Below are 17,607 nucleotides of genomic sequence, written 5' to 3' on the forward strand. Positions count from 1 at the left end.
TCCAATATATTCTTCCTTATTTAATAGATTCAGGAACTCTACACCAACTACTTCTGCTTATAGATAAATTTCCCTTGAAACATTATTTATAGCAAAGTAATATTACCAAGGATTTCTTTTTGCTTAAGTTAGGAAAAATCCTAATTTCACATTTTCTCTCTCTCATTACCTGAATATTGAATTATTCAATTGATTTTAATTTATCATGGGTTACTGGATTGCTGCTTTTGATATTTTTAATGTAAATTTTCTTGAACAATAGGACAGAGAATTGAATAATGAGAAATATACCATCCCTTTTTATTCAATGACCAGAAATCAATGAAGAGAATACATCTAAGTACATGTATTATATTGTCCAAGTGAAGTTTAGACCTATTGTCTTCCAATTGGGAAAAAGTTTTTATTTTTAATTTAATTTTGAAATATGTGTGTGTGTGTACCTCAATCTTTTTCTTCTTTGCCTAATTGTAAGAAACCTGGAATTCTTGTAAATATTTTGCCAAATATCTGTGCCCAAACTCTCATGAAACTATTAAACCTGAGCTTTTAAATCTTTAAAATTTAGAAAGACCCCATCTTTACTGATCAATTAAGCACAACAATATTTTCAATAGTAAAGCTTTTAAGGAGAATCATTTCACTATTTCCTTAAAGACACTAAGATCTCAAAGAAATATAGTCCTTTTCCAGAGTTTCTTGGTTTGCACTGAGAGTCCTGTATTATTCACTGCTTTGGGTTAATGTAGAACAGCCGTGAAAACAGAGGAGATAATTAAATTAAAATTCCTGAAGGAAGTAAGCCATGAATTCTTTAAAAGCTTACCTGGAGTTTAGTCAATTAATTGCTTTATCCATGACCATACAAAAGGGAATGCCATCTGAGAATGAGCTAAATTAAGAAATCCATTGACAAGGGAGTCCTCGGCCTTCAGGTTCAGCACTCAGAATGATTTGCAGTGAGGTCAGTTTTACTGGGGTGTGGAAATTCGGGTGATTGGAGGAATATGTCTTTAATAATTGAAGGGGATCAACAAAACAAAAGTTAAAATGCTTCATAAGGTCAGATGTTCACCAAGAAGGAAAACAGGCTAGCTGCATAGGTGTGGTGTGGTTGATGCCCTAACTGCCAATGTTTGAGAGCAGGTAAGGGACACTGGGAACCCAGAGATGTTGTCCCTCAGCTTGGCAAAACAAGGATTTCATGTTACACCTACCCACACACCCTACATAACTCAGGGCCATTCTGTTGAGCACCTTTGGGGAGAACAATACAGGATGATTACTGTTGTTTTTTTTCTTTCTCCCAGAAAGACAACAAAATGAATAGAGAAATAGACACACAGGTAAATACATTGAATTTACCTTGAGTTTCTGTTGATTTCCCTTGTAATGAAGCCTTTCTCTGTGTTATTTCTTCTGTCCTCTACTCCCAGGACACAATGTCAGACTTCAAGCATTTTTAGGTGTTTCTTTCCGCGTAATGAACTACCTTCTTCCCCAAATTTTCTGAGCATTAATGCAGAGCATGTTACCAGGTGCGTAAAACTCAGCCTCGCACCATTTATAGGGGCTTGTTTGTCAAAGTTCACAGCTTAGCAACATTTACTGCTACTCTAACTTTCTCTGCAATGTTATGGTTGTAATTATTTGGTGTTATTCTGGGAGTTAATTGCCAGGAAACAAAATTAAGGGAGCATGTCTGATCCTTTTTCTCCTCTGAGACTACTGAAAAAAGAATTGAAAAGAGGTGAGCCTTAATATCAATCCAGCATGGACCATTTCTCTTGTCATTGGTCTCATTGAAGGAGCTCACTTCAGGAAAGTCACAAAGAGGTCAGAAGATTTTAAACTGCCAACTTAGATCTGCATTACAACTTCCAAACACTTTCCACAATCGGTATGGCTATGCGGAAAGTCTAGCTCTTTGGATTGCAGAGTAAAATTCTGGTTTTCATTGTGCTAATAGAGCAGTTTTTCGAGAAATATTTAAATGAGGCAGTTTTATGGTTATTATCTTTTAAAACTACGGTATGTTAAATTATTATGAAGAAATAAAGTTTAAATCATTTGAGATAATTGAATGACATCATTGATAAAATTTAATCACATGGTGATTCAGACTGTAGATTGTGTGAAGTACATTTTTGGGTCATTGAGCCTGAGAAAGGATCACTTCAAACAGGATGTGAAATTCAAATGGGTTCATATCACCCCTAGTATCTTCATCACCCCGGGGTTACTAAGGGTTTACTGAGTTTGTTTTATTTTATTTACATCTACACATTCACCGGGTCAGAGGAAAGTGCTGTGGGCTCAGGATTGTTTCATTTATTGTTTAAAGTAGCAATCCTGTGCTGCTGCTTGAATCGGTTTTGTCTTGACCCCTATCTCAGTTTCAATGACAGAGTGTGTCTGCTGAGGCCGTTCCTAGCAGAAGCTGTTCTTGCCCACTCTCAGCTTCCCCTTCCTTCTCCCTCAGCTTTCTCTCTGTTATGGCCTGGGTCTCTCTTAATAACCCAATGTTCATTTCGCATACAAACAATTAGAGAGGAAAACTATTTGTCTTAATTGCTGAGCCTCCAACAGATGTTTCCTTAATAGTTGAGAGACACCCTCATCTAAAGGATTACTTTAAGATGGGAAAACACTGCCTGGTGCTCATATTTGAATTGTTATAACTTTGAAAATGTTCAGATTCTACTTTGAAGGGCAAACACACTAAAAATTAAAGATGTTATTGCTTAGTAATATCATATGAAATGACAACTGATTTTTAAATGTTTTCCTCTTTCCCAAAATTGATGTGTATGTTAAATCATCACTACTGGAAAAAAAATTGTAAGATATGGTTAACATTATTGAAATCCTTATGGGCAAAAGAATTATGTCTGTATCAAATAAGTAAGACTTTAGGATAGTCTGAAATTCTTCAGTTGGTGAAAGCTTTCTTCAGGCTATTATGTGAATTTTAGAGAGAACAATGTTTTCATGGAATTCACTAGTTTTTACAAGTTAAATATTCAAGAATACCCTGAGTATTTATAATAAAAACTACATATTACAATTTTTGTATATGGTTCTGCTCTAAAACAAATATTAATTTATTTTCCTTTTTGAACCTCTTGATAATTAAGATCACTACTTGAAAAGAACAAATTCACCATATTCCTCATCAAAAGAGTGATTTTCAAATACTTCAGGTTATACTTCCTCTGCCTAGTTAAGAACATAAGCATAGAAATGTGAATCTTTGTGATTATTCTGAAACATTTTAATGTTATGTTCCCACAATCCTCAATCACCTTTATCCTGATCATTGCTTGCCACATTTTTAGTAATAGTTGGAGTCATAAGCCAACATATTTTTGTTCACCTCAATTGTAGAAAGACATCCATCAATCTAGTGACAGTTCTTGACCACCTTCGCTAGGCAGGAAACTGAGCACAGGAGGCAGAAGTAGGACAGACCAAGATTTCTCTCTGGAAGTCTCTCATCACTCTTCACTCAGTCTAGATTTGGCCTTCAGCAGAGCTGCAGTTAAGTTTGGGGCTCAGGGTTATGATCCATTGTGACAAAACAGATCATTCAATTTATTCAAGATTAACATTCACGAATTGTTAATGGCCTAACGACAGACATATTAATACCCAGCAAAATTTAAGAAGCCAAATTATAAAAGTGATTTTCAACCTCTAAATTATTATATGAATATCAGTCATTATTATTTCTCTTATAAGTAAATTAATAATTTTGACTTTCCCAACTATTGACTCTGTGGCTTCTATCTCATTTTTTTCAATTATTAAATGTTGGGAGCTCTTTTTTTGTGTTTCCTGTATTATAATAAGATGCCTATTATCCCAATATAATAACCACTCTTTCTCAGTGTGGGTTGCCTTGAATAAGATATAGTCTTTGTATAGGAATATAACAAATTAACTAGATCATATGGTATTATATGTCAACAATGCACTGGTTCTATTGAGAAAACAGATTCTTTTTTAATCATTTTAGATTTACAAATACAAATACTCTTTTAATTTTTTAAGGCCTTGCCAACCAATTAGTAGAGATACATTCCATAATAAAATGTTTATTCCCATGTTTGAATTAGTGTTGACCAATATCTAATTGACTTTAGATGAAGATATGTTAATAATAAGGAAAGGAAGTAGCAACCATGGTAGGTTTAAGAGAGATGATGATCAACCTACAGTCAAAGTCTACTTTAGAATAATCCCTGGAGACAAACAGGGACATAAAGTAATCATAAAATCAATAATTCACTAGGAACATATAATAACCCTGTGTGGATGTATGAAGAACAGAGACTAAAAAGGCACAAAGTGAAAATAATAGAGAACCCCAAATTAGACCCATATGAAATGCTTAAGTGAATTTTCACCAAGATGCAAAAGCAATTCCATGTGGTATTTTCAGTAAGCAATATTTAAGTATTTAGGCATATCTAGGCAATCATATGAAGCCCAATTTAAATCTCAATACAAAATGGATCACAAATATATCTATAAAAAAATAAAACTACAAAATTTAAGTAAAATATATATGTGTGCATTATCTTCAAGATCGAGGGCCAAGCAAAGAATTTTATATCTATTACCAACAGTATGAGTCCAAACAGTATGAGAAAAAACCTGATAAATTAAACCTCATCAAAATTGAAAATATTGCTCCCAAACAAACAAACAAATAACAACAACAACAAAAAAAACACTGTGAAGAAATGGAAATAAAAGCTACAATGGGGAAATACTTATGAGCCACATATCAAAGTGTTTGTAGCTAGGATATATAAAGATCTCAAAGCATAAGAGGAAAAACCATCACTTAGAAAATGGGAAAAACTCATGACCAGACATTTTACTTAAGAGGGTGTACAAGTGGAAAATAAGCACATAAAATGATGTTTGACATCATTACTCATCAGGGAACTGCAGATTAAAAACACAGTGAGAAACATCTGTGCACATATCAGAAAGGCTAACAGGTCAGCTTTAGCCAGAAGTCGAAAGTCTGGCCTGGAGAAGTCATCTCTGCATTTCGGCATCAGAACAAAGACTATGTCAGAAGAGGCAGAAATGATGGTATATTGGGTGATGTAGATTCAGATAGCAGCATGACTTCTGATGGTTTTACCAGATAAGGGGCACTTAACTTGGACATTTGCATAGCAAATCCAGATTGTTTGGTTAGTCTCTGCCATTAGTTTCTGCAATTCAAGGCCTCTTAGAGGGAAGTATTAGTCTGCCAGTCAATTCTCCAAGTGGCAGACAAAGCACTATGCTATTGTCAACAGTCTGAGCTTCAATAAAATTGTGACAAGTTTGATCAAGGTAAGCGCTGACCAGGCCTATGTACATAGCTATGTTCTGTCCACCGAACAGAGTGATTAGGTCATTTGAAGTTCTTAATAGCTGGTGTTGAGGTTGAAAATGTATAAAAACCCAGTGGATTCCATCAATTTTGAGCTTAGTCAAACCATCAAAGAATCAAGCCCGGACACTGAGGGCAACCTCTGTGAAATAAGGGCTTCAGGGACCCAGCACCTTTCCAAATAGTAGTGGGAAGAGGAATAAACTTTTTACTAATGAAAAAAGAATTTGCACAAACATGCCAATATTCTCCCTAATACTGTGGCTTCCAGTAATAAACTTTCTTCTCTGATCTGGGCCATGTCCTCTATTAGCATCCACAAATCAGAAATATATTGTCTGTGTACTTGAAAGCATGGAAAAGTTGAAATCCTTCGAAGTTCTTGACATGTTTGATGATGAAGTTGGGATTGTGTCAGAGACAGCTCTGACAGGTCACCCACAAAGTCTGATTCATTTTTTGTTTGAGCCTTTGGCATTGGGAGGCAGCCTCCAGGGAGAGGTCTTTTTGCCACTTACAAGTAAAGTAGAGATATACAGGCTAAGGCAGACCACCCACATGATTGATTAAAACTTTTCTATTTGATAAGTACAGCTTGTTGGATCCTTCTAACCTTGTTATAAATTAAGACCAAGTTAATCCACATAAATTCTGGCATTGAGTTTCAACAAGAATCTAGTGATAAGCTAGCAACTATAAGATGAGACAATGTTGATGCCCAAATCCCAGGCTGACCTCTCCCTGGAGGCTGCCTCCCAATGCCAAAGGCTCAAACAAAAAATGAATCAGACTTTGTGGGTGACCTGTCAGAGCTGTCTCTGACACAATCCCAACTTCATCATCAAACATGTCAAGAACTTTGAAGGATTTCAACTTTTCCGTGCTTTCAAGTACATAGTCAATATATTTCTGATTTGTGGGTGCTAATAGAGGACATGGCCCAGATCAGAGAAGAAAGTTTATTACTGGAAGCCATAGTATTAGGGAGAATATTGGCATGTTTGTGCAAATTCTTTATTTTTTATGTATTTTTTTATTTATATATGACAGCAGAATGTGATGATCATTGCTATCCAAAGTACATGTGCAAATTCTTTATAAACAGAGTAAGCGTGACTGCCCTCACCTCTAGAGGGAGACATCATCACATTAGAGTCAGATTCCTTGCCCTTTGCACAGAAGGGAGTCCATTCTCTGTGTTCCAAAGATGTTCCCTGTAACCAACAACCTTGAGAAGAAAGTCTGGAACAAAGAACGGCCATGGCTTTGCTTGTAAGACTTGCAGAAATTCCCAGGAAACTATTAGTGAGTATTTCAATTGAAAATCAATTCAAATGAGTTTAATTAAATAATGCTGTGGCTGAAGTAGAAGAACCCATGAAGTCTTTTATAAACTCTTGTTAAAAGATAAAATTAAATTGAGAAGCATTTGGCTTTCCCACCTCACAGTTTCTCTTACTGGCTTCTAGGCTTTGGAATTCTCTTAATCCACTTGTTTCACAGAAGCATTTTGTCTTCAGCTTAACTGGGCAAAATGTGCTCAGGCCTCAATTCAGGGACCTCAGCTCTGGCAGAAGGGCATGCAGGAGCCCAGATTTTGATACTTATGAATCCGAATGGCTCTAGTACTGCGGGGGTCCATTTAAAGGTAAAACAGCAAATGTTGGAAATTTACCTCTACAAAGCATGTCATTATGTATATTCATAATAGCAACTCAAAGGCAAAGGAACTGAAAAGTTTTATTTATTTGTCATTGACATTTTTAAATAGACTTCTTCTGAAAATATAGTATAGCAATATTGTGGCACATACAAGAAGAAACCTTATTCTAACAGCTAATCAGGCTGTATTCTTTGGGGAAATAAATTCTGCTGAAATGATGATAAGATGACAGAAGGTGACAGGAGGCCAGGGTGCAGCTCAGTGGTAGAATATGTGCTTAGCATGCATGAGTCCCTGAGTTCAAACTGCAATGTGCACATACAGAGAGAAAGAGAGAGAGAGAGAGAGAGAGAGAGAGAGAATACAAACACAGGAAGTGGCTCTTTAAGACACTGGATGCTTAATATGACTCAGCCTTAAATCCTGTCTGAAAAGGTGCAGTTGGGTTGGGCCTCATGCCCCATTTCTCGCTTCATTAATTTTTGCTAAGGGGGGTTCTTGACGTGAAGGAGAGAAGTCCTAGGGCTGTGCACAAAGCTTTACCCGTATTGACACACAAAAGTGCCAGATGCTTCCCATCCAGAGGAGAGGATGAAGGTCAATGGGCAAGTGTGCTTGTTGTGAAGCATTTTACCGACTGAATTATTCCTGCCCTGTCAGCAGTACCTGGACTCACCTCTGAGGTAGAGCAGAGGGAGGATAAAGGGAAGCAGAATTTCAGGTGGTAATTTACTGCAAAAGAGCAGCCCTTCAGGAGTGACAATGGTGCTGAGAACTCTTTATGCCCTTGGAAAAGGTCATTACCAAGTGGGAATCTCTTTCTTTGTTTCTCTCTTCTCGATTCCATTCAGAAATTAGAAAAAGTGTGTTTAAATGCAAGATACATTTTTATGTTTATTATTCTTCTTGACACCTCTGAATACCCTATTTTCTCTCTAGTTAATTTAGAAAATCTTTCCTTGATTTTAATAACACACAAAGAATGTGTGTTTGTATGTGTATAGAGGCGTGATTAGATAGATTGGGAATATTTGGGGATTTAAATAAATCTGTATTTTCTGTTTTCAATGTTTGAAGTTCTGATAATTGTCTTATCTTCATTTTTTTTGGCTCTTGTGCTCTGGAATATTCTCTGACCTTCACTTTCCTTGTTCTTCATAATTTTATGGTCTGGATTTAGCTGGGACTGAGAGCTGAGACATTAATTATAAAGCAGAGGATGTGCTTGGAACTAGAGAACCAATTAAAGTGAATTTGGTAAGATTAAATAATGCTCCAGGTAGGAGAACATTTGCTTAATTAATATACAGCACTTCTACACACACCATGTATAATCTTTATCCAGTGAGTTGTTTCAGAAGTGTCTCCCTGCACCTCAGTGTGACTGTAAATAGCAATATGAGCCTTTGAGTTTTAGTAGTGTAAGTACTCACTTCTATTTCATGTGTTTAAAGTGACCAGCAAATTATGACAGGCCATAGGGCAGGGTAGGCCACAAGAGCCTGAGCAGGACTCGGCCCAGGAACTGAATTTGTAGATAAAAGAGGAAGAAAAAAATAAAGCAATAGTCAGAATGGAGGTTAGGCAGGAGAACAAAGCTTAAAAAATAAAATTTTATTTCCAAGCTGAGTTCTCAATACACAAACAGAAATGAAATCCAAGCATAGGCACTGGGTTTTAACTTGAACTTTGTCAAAAAATAAAGCAAGGAGTAGCATTCCTTCCTTTTTTCCTTCCTTGATTCCTAAAGCAGAGCCTAAATTTACTCATTTCCCAAAATGAGGAAATACATGCTAGCAATAGAATTCTCTATACAGAACTCTGAAGGAAAAAAAAAAATCAGAATTTTCCTAGTGTTACCAAGGTGCTACTCCTGTGTATATATACTTACATTTTGTGAATTAGAACTCTTACTAAAGCAGAGCTCACATTATATCCTATAATTTATGGGTGAGAGACATATTTTAAGTTCTTATCTGGCATATCAGTTACCCAAGGTTCTGGGCGGATAATGATTTCAGCTGAGTCAGTTGTAAGGAAGCACAACACTTGGTTCTGTGGCCTGTCCCATATGTGACTGTAGAGGAAGATTTTTACTTTTTAAGGGAACACAATGAAAATTAAAGAAAGAACATTTGAACTGTGGTGCAGTTTGCTTCTCTAGAAGTAGGTGCTGAGAAGAGGTTCGAGTCATGAGATGATAATCTCGGATTAATTCCTTTGAAAGGAACTGGGGAAAGCAAGAATTCCAAAGAAAGAGAAATCAAACTGTGATTCAGAGATAGCCAAACTTCAGCTAACCAGGATAGGTGCTGTGAAACTGATACTGCCATTGAAGTATTCGGCATCAGCATGACGTGGCCAGGCTCTTACATCGTTGTCTTACTTAATCATTGGCTATGGGTATCCATAGGAGTGGTGTGACCTCAGGTGGTTGGGTCTTTGTAGGTAGGTCAGGCTCTGAAGCAGCTGCTATGTGAAGGCTACCTGATGCTCAAATGCATCACAGATGGACAATAATTATTAAACTAGCAATAAGACACAACCAAAGAAAGCATAGGAAAATATGTCAAAATATACTTCAAAAAATACAAAAATACCCATTGATAATTTTGTATATCATTGTAAGACATTACATTTACATCTGTCATTGGTCATCAGCAAAAATATATTATAATCACAAACAAATATCTCCATATAGTTACCTGAATTGCTAATACAAAAATTGATGATTTCAAGAGTTGGAACAGATGTGAAGTAACAATAATGCTTACATATCACTGATGAGATTAAATAACTACCTTGCAAAATAGCTTGTCAAATTATTTAAAAAGTTAAATAAAATTATCATATGGTTCACAATTTCTACTTTCATGACTTACCCAAGAGTAATAAAATACATAGTCACACCTATAGTAACTGCTTATAGTTACTATATTAATAGTTTTACCTTTATAGCTATTTATAGAAACTATTCTATAATAGGCAAATCCTGGAAATCTATAAATTTTCCCAAAACGTCATTAAGAGATGAAATGAGTACCAATCATCAATATAGGAAAAGACACAACTGATGCATAAAATCAAAAATGAGATCCCGAACCAGGGAGAAGCATGCACTGTGGCTGGTCGTTTATTGAGACATCTAGAATATCATCTACTCTTCAATGACAGAAATCACATCAATGCTTTCTGAAGCTGAAGGTCAAGAAGAGATGGAAGGGAATGAAGCACAGGACAAAACTTGGAGGTAAAAGAAATGCTGTATTGTGCTTTTGTTGGTACAAACATTAGTTATGACTTATGAAACTATATATCTTCAACAGTATTTTATGTTAATTTTATTTTAATAGCATTTCTTTAAGTAAGCCTATCTGACAGTTTGGACACCTTCATTGAGATAGTCACATGTTATAATATTCATATGTTTATATGGTACAATTCAATTGGTTTTAGTATGTTACAGAATTGCATAATGGTAACCAAAAGCTAAGCATAGGCTATTTTCTTCACACTAAAACAAATTCCCTTAAAAACTACTCTATTAGAACATTCTTTTTCTCCTTTATGTTTCTCCCTATATCTTTTTAAATCTTCTCTTTTTTTCACACAAAGAATGACTATATGCATTAACACAATGAAGTGTGTATTTTTATTATTTTGCAAACATTTACCTATTATTCTACTATTGAAGACACAGGTATTTTTTTATTGAAGAAAGCAAACCATGAGATATAGGACATAAAATTAATTGTTTTTTCTGTTTCTTTGTTTAAAGGAAGAAAATTCATTTATTTCTTTCTATTTTAAAATCTAGAAAAAAAATATTTCAAATGATGAATAATGAATAATGAAAAGTTAATGTCCATATAGCTTTCTGAGAACAACTCACATTTTGAAAGCTATGTTCCTTTTTAGCATTAAATAGTGATTTGGTTGTATTGTATCATAGGGTAAGCTTTATAAATTAAGGAATCAGGAAAAGTACAAATATTTTGAATTATTAGTTCATACACTATTCTGAAATAGAAATAAAATATGTGACAAAACTTTCAGCAGTAATTATCTTGCTTGTCTTTAAGGGAATTAGTGCATTAACTCCACATATCATAGTAGAGGAAGAGTTGAGAGTTGTAAAAGTCTACACTTGCAACAAGGTTTCTTCTTTTTATTACTTCTCTGGCCCACAGTGTGTCAAGGGGAATATTACATAAATTTTGGAAAGGAGTCATATACAATTGCAAGGAAGTGAAGTTCGAAGGTTCTGAGCTTTTGCTTGATGATATTGAACTTGACTTCAACAACATTGTGGTTTTCTGCCTGAACAAAATCAGTTTCCTAGTTTTCACATCCACCTTTTTTTAGATCATCAAGAAGCTCCAGGCCTGCTGTTATTGGCACAGCACACTTTTATTGACAGGGTTCCATAATGAGCAATTGGTATTCTCGCAGGATATGTGGATAAAAATGACTTCTGCAGTCAAAAGGTTGAAGGTCTGGGAAACTCTTTTGACTTGGAGGGCTAGAGAGGCAGTCTTTAAGAAAACAAATCAATTATTCTCAAATAAGTATGAGATAAAGCTTGACATTGCTTTCCAATTTGTAGAGACATGTCAGATTTATTTGTCTGCTAATGTACCCAGGTCATCCATCTCCTCTGGTTGTGTCCCACTGGATGGATGAATATTCTCTGATTTGTAGCATTATTCAAGATGTCAATTGTATCAACATTTTTCTTCATGTGCTAGCTTTCTTGAAATCTTAATGTGCTTTCTGTTATTGTTTTAGAGATAGGGCAGTAGATAACTTCATCTGCATAAAGAACTATTATTTGGTGATTAGTATCAATCTGCTTGAAAAATATGCATCCATCTATAGGAACAATCCAATTCTGTTCAGTTCTGTCCTGTTGGATAGGAATATAAAAGGAAACACAATTTTACGAACATATTTGTCAAATAGCTGATCGAATACATCTTTCTTTGTGTAGATGTTATCTCTGGTCTGTGTTTCAGCCATCTTTGTCAATATTGAACATAAAACATCTAAATTGGATTACCCAGATTCTTTCTTTTTAACACTAATATGTTCTGAGACTTATTTTTTAATGTTTAATGATTTCATCTTTTCTTAAGCCCAAGGGTCTTGTGGGGAAACAACAGTTTTCTGGGAATAGAAAGTCTTTCTGAATAGGGAATAGTAAAGATCATAAGTCTCATATTACCTTTAATCAAATTTAGAGACCTGGCTGATATATAGAATAAGAAAAGAGATCTCCAACGTTCCTTTCATCTAAAAAATAAAAATAAATAAATAAAAAAGAAACTGTGTCATCTAATAAACTTAGGAATATTTTCATTAATCATCTTTTTGTTTGTTTCCTTTGTTCTTTGGGAAAACTCTGAATACGGAGTCTATGAAATCAGTAATCTTTTGTCATCTTGGAGTCTATTAGATCTAGCGATACCTTGTTTTAAAACTTCTTTTAAGATATATATCATGTTAGATATACATATCAGGGTTTATTTCAACATAATTATACAAGTTGGAATATAATTTGCTCCAATTCAGTCCCAAGTACTTCCCCTTTCTCTTCTCTCCTCCTCCCTCTTTTCCCTTTCCTCTACTCTACTGATCTATGTTCTATTTATTGATTGAATTTTTTTTAAATTAGTGCATTTTGGATATACATAAAGATGAGTTCCTCACCTGTGGCACTTTGTATATGTACACAGGAAAATTAGGTCAGATTCCTTGTAGCATTCCTCTCTTTTCCATTCCACCCTCATCCCTTTTCCTCAATCCCTTCCTTTACTCCACTGGTCTTCTATTTTCATGGAACACTGCTGCAGTCTGTCTGGGCACAATTCAGGAGCCACTTGTCAAAAGAAACTAACTTTATTTTTAGAACACGCAAGATAAACAAAACAGCTCCTCAGGAAAAAACCCTCAGAGCCCAACTGCCACCACCGGCTTCCCACAAGCCACACACCACACACCCCAACCCAGCCTCTTCCTCCCACAATCCTCCTGCTCTTGAGGCCGATTGGCTGGGTCGCATGGGCGGAGCCAAAAAAGTCCCCCAATGAGCAGCTCCGTGGTCTGAAAGGGCAGGGAAACAGCCCAATGAGCATCACCGCAGAGGAGCCAATCAGCTAGATGTTGTTGGGGCCGCTGTGAGCCAATCATCAGCTGGCAGTCTGAAAGTTTGCTGGGGCCCCTTCAGCTCATCAGCTGGCAGTCTGAAAGTTTGCTGGGGCCCCTTCAGCTCATCAGCTGGCAGTCTGAAAGTTTGCTGGGGCCCCTTCAGCTCATCAGCTGGCAGTCTGAAAGTTTGCTGGGGCCCCTTCAGCTGTGGCTCTCAACAGAACACCCACCCCAAATTTGCTGTTTTCTTTTTTTGCCCTTGTTTTGGGTTACCTTCTGCATATTAGCAAAACTTCCTAATTTGAAATGTTGCTATTATTATTAAAACTCATTATTGTTTTGCTCTTGGATGACTAGGTTAGCTCCTGCCAATTTGGGGCCTTTCGTAACCAGCCTTGGAGACCTTTGTTTTCTTTGGTCTCTCAGGAAATTTACCTGTACTTCATTTAAGCTTAATATGTTCTTCCTGAGGAACATTCAGATTTTAATGAATGTTTGTTGATCAGTAACCTATCTGTAGTAACCTACCTCTAGTAACCAGGGAACTTAATTTGCAATGGGACATTGGTGGGTGGGGGAGGTCCAAGTTAGAATCCAGTAGATCTGCAGAGGTTACTGGGGGTCTGGTTTTCATTAAAACCAGCAACTCTCTCAACCTAATGTAAAGTAATCACAGCTCCTTTGGAGATGCACAAATTTATCTTATGTTTTGTCTATAATGTATCTCCCTAACTGGACTATCTTAGATTTTGTGAGATGACTTCCCAGCTGACCATGGTTAGCATCTAGCATACATTCCAGCTTCACCATGGGCTTCCCAGGGTGCTATCCATGTGTTCATGAACCTCAGCTTCTTGTTTGGATGCCTGCCTCCTTTGCTCCCTCCCACCCTTCCTTTGGGTTTCTTGTCCTCCTCCCCACATTTTTTTTTAAATCAATGATTTCCTACTTCTATCAAGAGAGATGTTCTCAAGCTCTAAAAAACCTTGAAAGAGAACAATACAAATGAACTAATTGTACCTGGGCAAATCTTTTAAATGCGATTATATCTCATACATTCCCAGTTTCACTCAAGATTCTTAGAACTTCCTTAGTCTGAATTCATTATTAATTGCAGTTTGAATTTGTTTCTTCACCTGGAAAACACAAACTTCAATTTGGCAACAAAACAGTAAAAAAAAAAAAAAAAAAAAAAAAAAAACACAAAAAAACCCTTTGTTAACATTCTGTGCAATATTGTTTGTTGGTGTTAATGGAGATGTGAGCCAAGGCCCTGGACACACAGTACAAGAACACTACAAAAACAGACATCATTGAGATGGAGTGAAACTAACAAAGTAAAATACAAGAATTTAGTAACAGGGTTAGGGATGTGGTTTAGTGGTAGAGTGCCTTCCTAGCAGGTATGAGGCACTGGGTTAGATCCACAACAAATAAAATAAATAAATGAGATAAGATATAAAAAAAAGAATTTAGAATCAGTGATGCTGGCTGCAATATTTGATTCCTTTAATCTTTGTAGAACTATAAGTATGGGAGTTGGGGCCTGTGATTCATCAGAAAAGTTGGCGTCTTTCTTTCTCCAAATGTCCTATGAACAAGAGTTTCTTTGCTGTAGTTGTCAGTTGAAATTTGCTAAAAAATGCCTTTTTTAAAACTCTTTTTTGTTGTTGTTGTTTTTAGTTGTAGATGGACACAATGTTTTTATTTTGTTTATTTATTTTTATGTGGTGCTGAGGATCCAACCCAGTGCCTCACACATGCCAGGCAAGCACTCTACCACTGAGCCACAACCCCACCCCCAAACACACCTTCTTCAAGAGCTGACAGTGCCTTGCTTTTGTAGAGACAGCAGAAGAAACTTTTGAAAGCTGTGAAACTCTGGAGAAATAGTTAACTCATTCCATGGGCCATTTCTACATGACTGTTGCCAATTTACAATTTAGAGCTTACTCTATCTTCTCTATTGTTTTCTAATCCAGAGCAATTATTTAGTGAGTAGGTTTGTTTTCCAAGACAAGATGCAAAATACCACAGCATCTATTGAAAATTAAACTGGGAGGACAAAGGTAACTGAATAACCCAGAGGTGAGATTAGTTTGTTCGATTAGAAGCTCACAGATTAGTTCTGCAGTTTCTGCTAAATGAAGTTCTTACAGAATGCATTACAATATTCTTGAAGCAAGTTAAAACAAATCTAAATAACTGTATTCACAAACTTAAAAAAAAAAATACATGACAAAGTAGCTATATTCTGGAGCCTTGGCAATATAATTAATTTGCAAGATTGGATATTCCCCATATCTTAACAAATCCAAAATCCAATATAAAACAACATTACTTTAACCTATAAAGGAAAAAAACAGTGTAAAATTTAATGAAAATTACTACTGAGTTCGTGTGAACTGGCTACGTGTGATAGTTCCATTTTTTTAATATTTATTTTTCAGTTTTCAGTGAACAAAACATCTTTATTTTACTTTTATGTGGTGCTGAGGATCAAACCCAGCACCCTGTGCATGCCAGGCGAGCACACTACTGCTTGGGTCAAATCCCCAGCCCTTCTTAATCCTTTTTAAGAATATAGATGCTTATTTATATTATCAAATTGTAGCCATCATTCTAGAATTCATGCAAATTTCCATATAAAATATTTTCTGATGTTGAGAAATAACAAGGCTATGTTTTTGTTAAAATTAGAGGAACTGAAAAATATTAAGTACTGGGTGTTCCAACATTTATGACTTTGAAAACTGGGTTTTATAAGAAATCTTCCCCAAAATCCAAGATGAATAAATTAATTGTGTTTAAACCAATCCTTGTGTAAAATGTGAAAAAGTTAGCATTTGCTGGTTTCAAAATTTTGCAATGATGTCCCTTGTGTTTAAGTTGACTCAAACTCTTGACAAGACTTTTAAGAAATTTCTAGAGCTGACCACAGCCTCACTCTCCACCTGTCAATCTTTCCCTTTGGACATTTTCTTGCCACAACCAACTGGTCTGATTCTTCTCATTTTACAAAAAAAAAGGCCATTCTCCTCTGGGCCTCAGAGGCTTTGCCCGCTTCATCCCTCAGTCTGTAATAACCGTCCATAACTCATGTCCTCTCCTGTAGCTTCCTGTTTCAGTGGCGGCCCACTTCCCTCAGGCTCCTGTGCTTTCCTTTTTCAGAAGCCCTTACCTAGCCCCAGTGCTGGGACCTCCCACCTCCTTCCACTAATGAGCGTCATCCCACACCAGCCTAATTACGGGCACAGTTGCCTTCTTGACCAGGAAACAGCAGATTTTCTACCTCTCTTCTCAGGCTCTAGGTATAACATGGGGCTTAACGTGGAAGATGCTCAGAGGGTGTCATTTAATGGATGAATAAAATAATTAAATATGTAAGCCATCAAAGAATATATATTTGAAGGGAGATACACAGCCTTCTTAACTAAAAAGCCCTAAGCTGTCCCTCACAATGGTCATGTTGTCTGTACATAAACAACTTTAGCAATAATTATCTTCAGACAGTGGTTTCTTTTCTCATAGAAACTCACTTCTTTTCCTCCTTCTGTGTCATGAAGATACTATCTTTTCACCTGCTAGAAGTGTCTATTTTCAGTTTTCTTTCATGTGTATGGGTAATCTCTTAGCTTATATTTTCTGCTTCTTTTGTCCATGAATATTTTAATACCTGTTCAAGGTTATTTTCCTAAAATGAAAATCATTTTATTTTTATGCTCAATTTTTAAAATATTTTTATTATCAAAATGTTAATTTTCACATAGGCTTTTTTCATAACTCCATGCCCTCCCATCTCATCTACGATTTTACTTAATATAACTTTCTGTAATTACGATAGATGGAAACACATTTTCACTTATATTAACATAATTTAGCTGTTAGAAGAAAATAATTAAAAAGTTAAGAATCTCTTTGAATTCTAGTGGACAAATGATGTTTGTTGGTAACACAGAAAGCAGAGGCTTTTCCTTCAAATACAATATAAGCAAATTCTAATTAGTTATATTAAAAGATACAACTTGAGAGGCTGAGTCAGGAGAATTGCAAGGTCTAGATCAGCTTGGGAAACTTAGGAAGACCCCATTTCAGAATAAGAATTAAAAAGCTGAAGATACAGCTCAGTGGTAAAGGGCTAGCTTAGCATGTGTAAACTTTGGTTTTGATTTCCAGTGACACACAACTAAATAAATAAACCTAAAAAAAGGGCATGCTACCCTAAGTCTAGAATGTTTGCTCAAAGATAATTTAAAAAATTGAAATAGAATTGAAGAGAGAATAACAAAGATATTAAAAGTTAAAGTTAGTTCAAAGCTAACTAAAAGTTAATGATTTAATATTATTTGGCATATATCTGACCTCATACTATGAATTTTATCATCTCTATCTCCAGCAT

The sequence above is a fragment of the Callospermophilus lateralis genome (assembly GCF_048772815.1).
Source record: "Callospermophilus lateralis isolate mCalLat2 chromosome 17 unlocalized genomic scaffold, mCalLat2.hap1 SUPER_17_unloc_1, whole genome shotgun sequence".
Classification (NCBI taxonomy): domain Eukaryota; kingdom Metazoa; phylum Chordata; class Mammalia; order Rodentia; family Sciuridae; genus Callospermophilus; species Callospermophilus lateralis.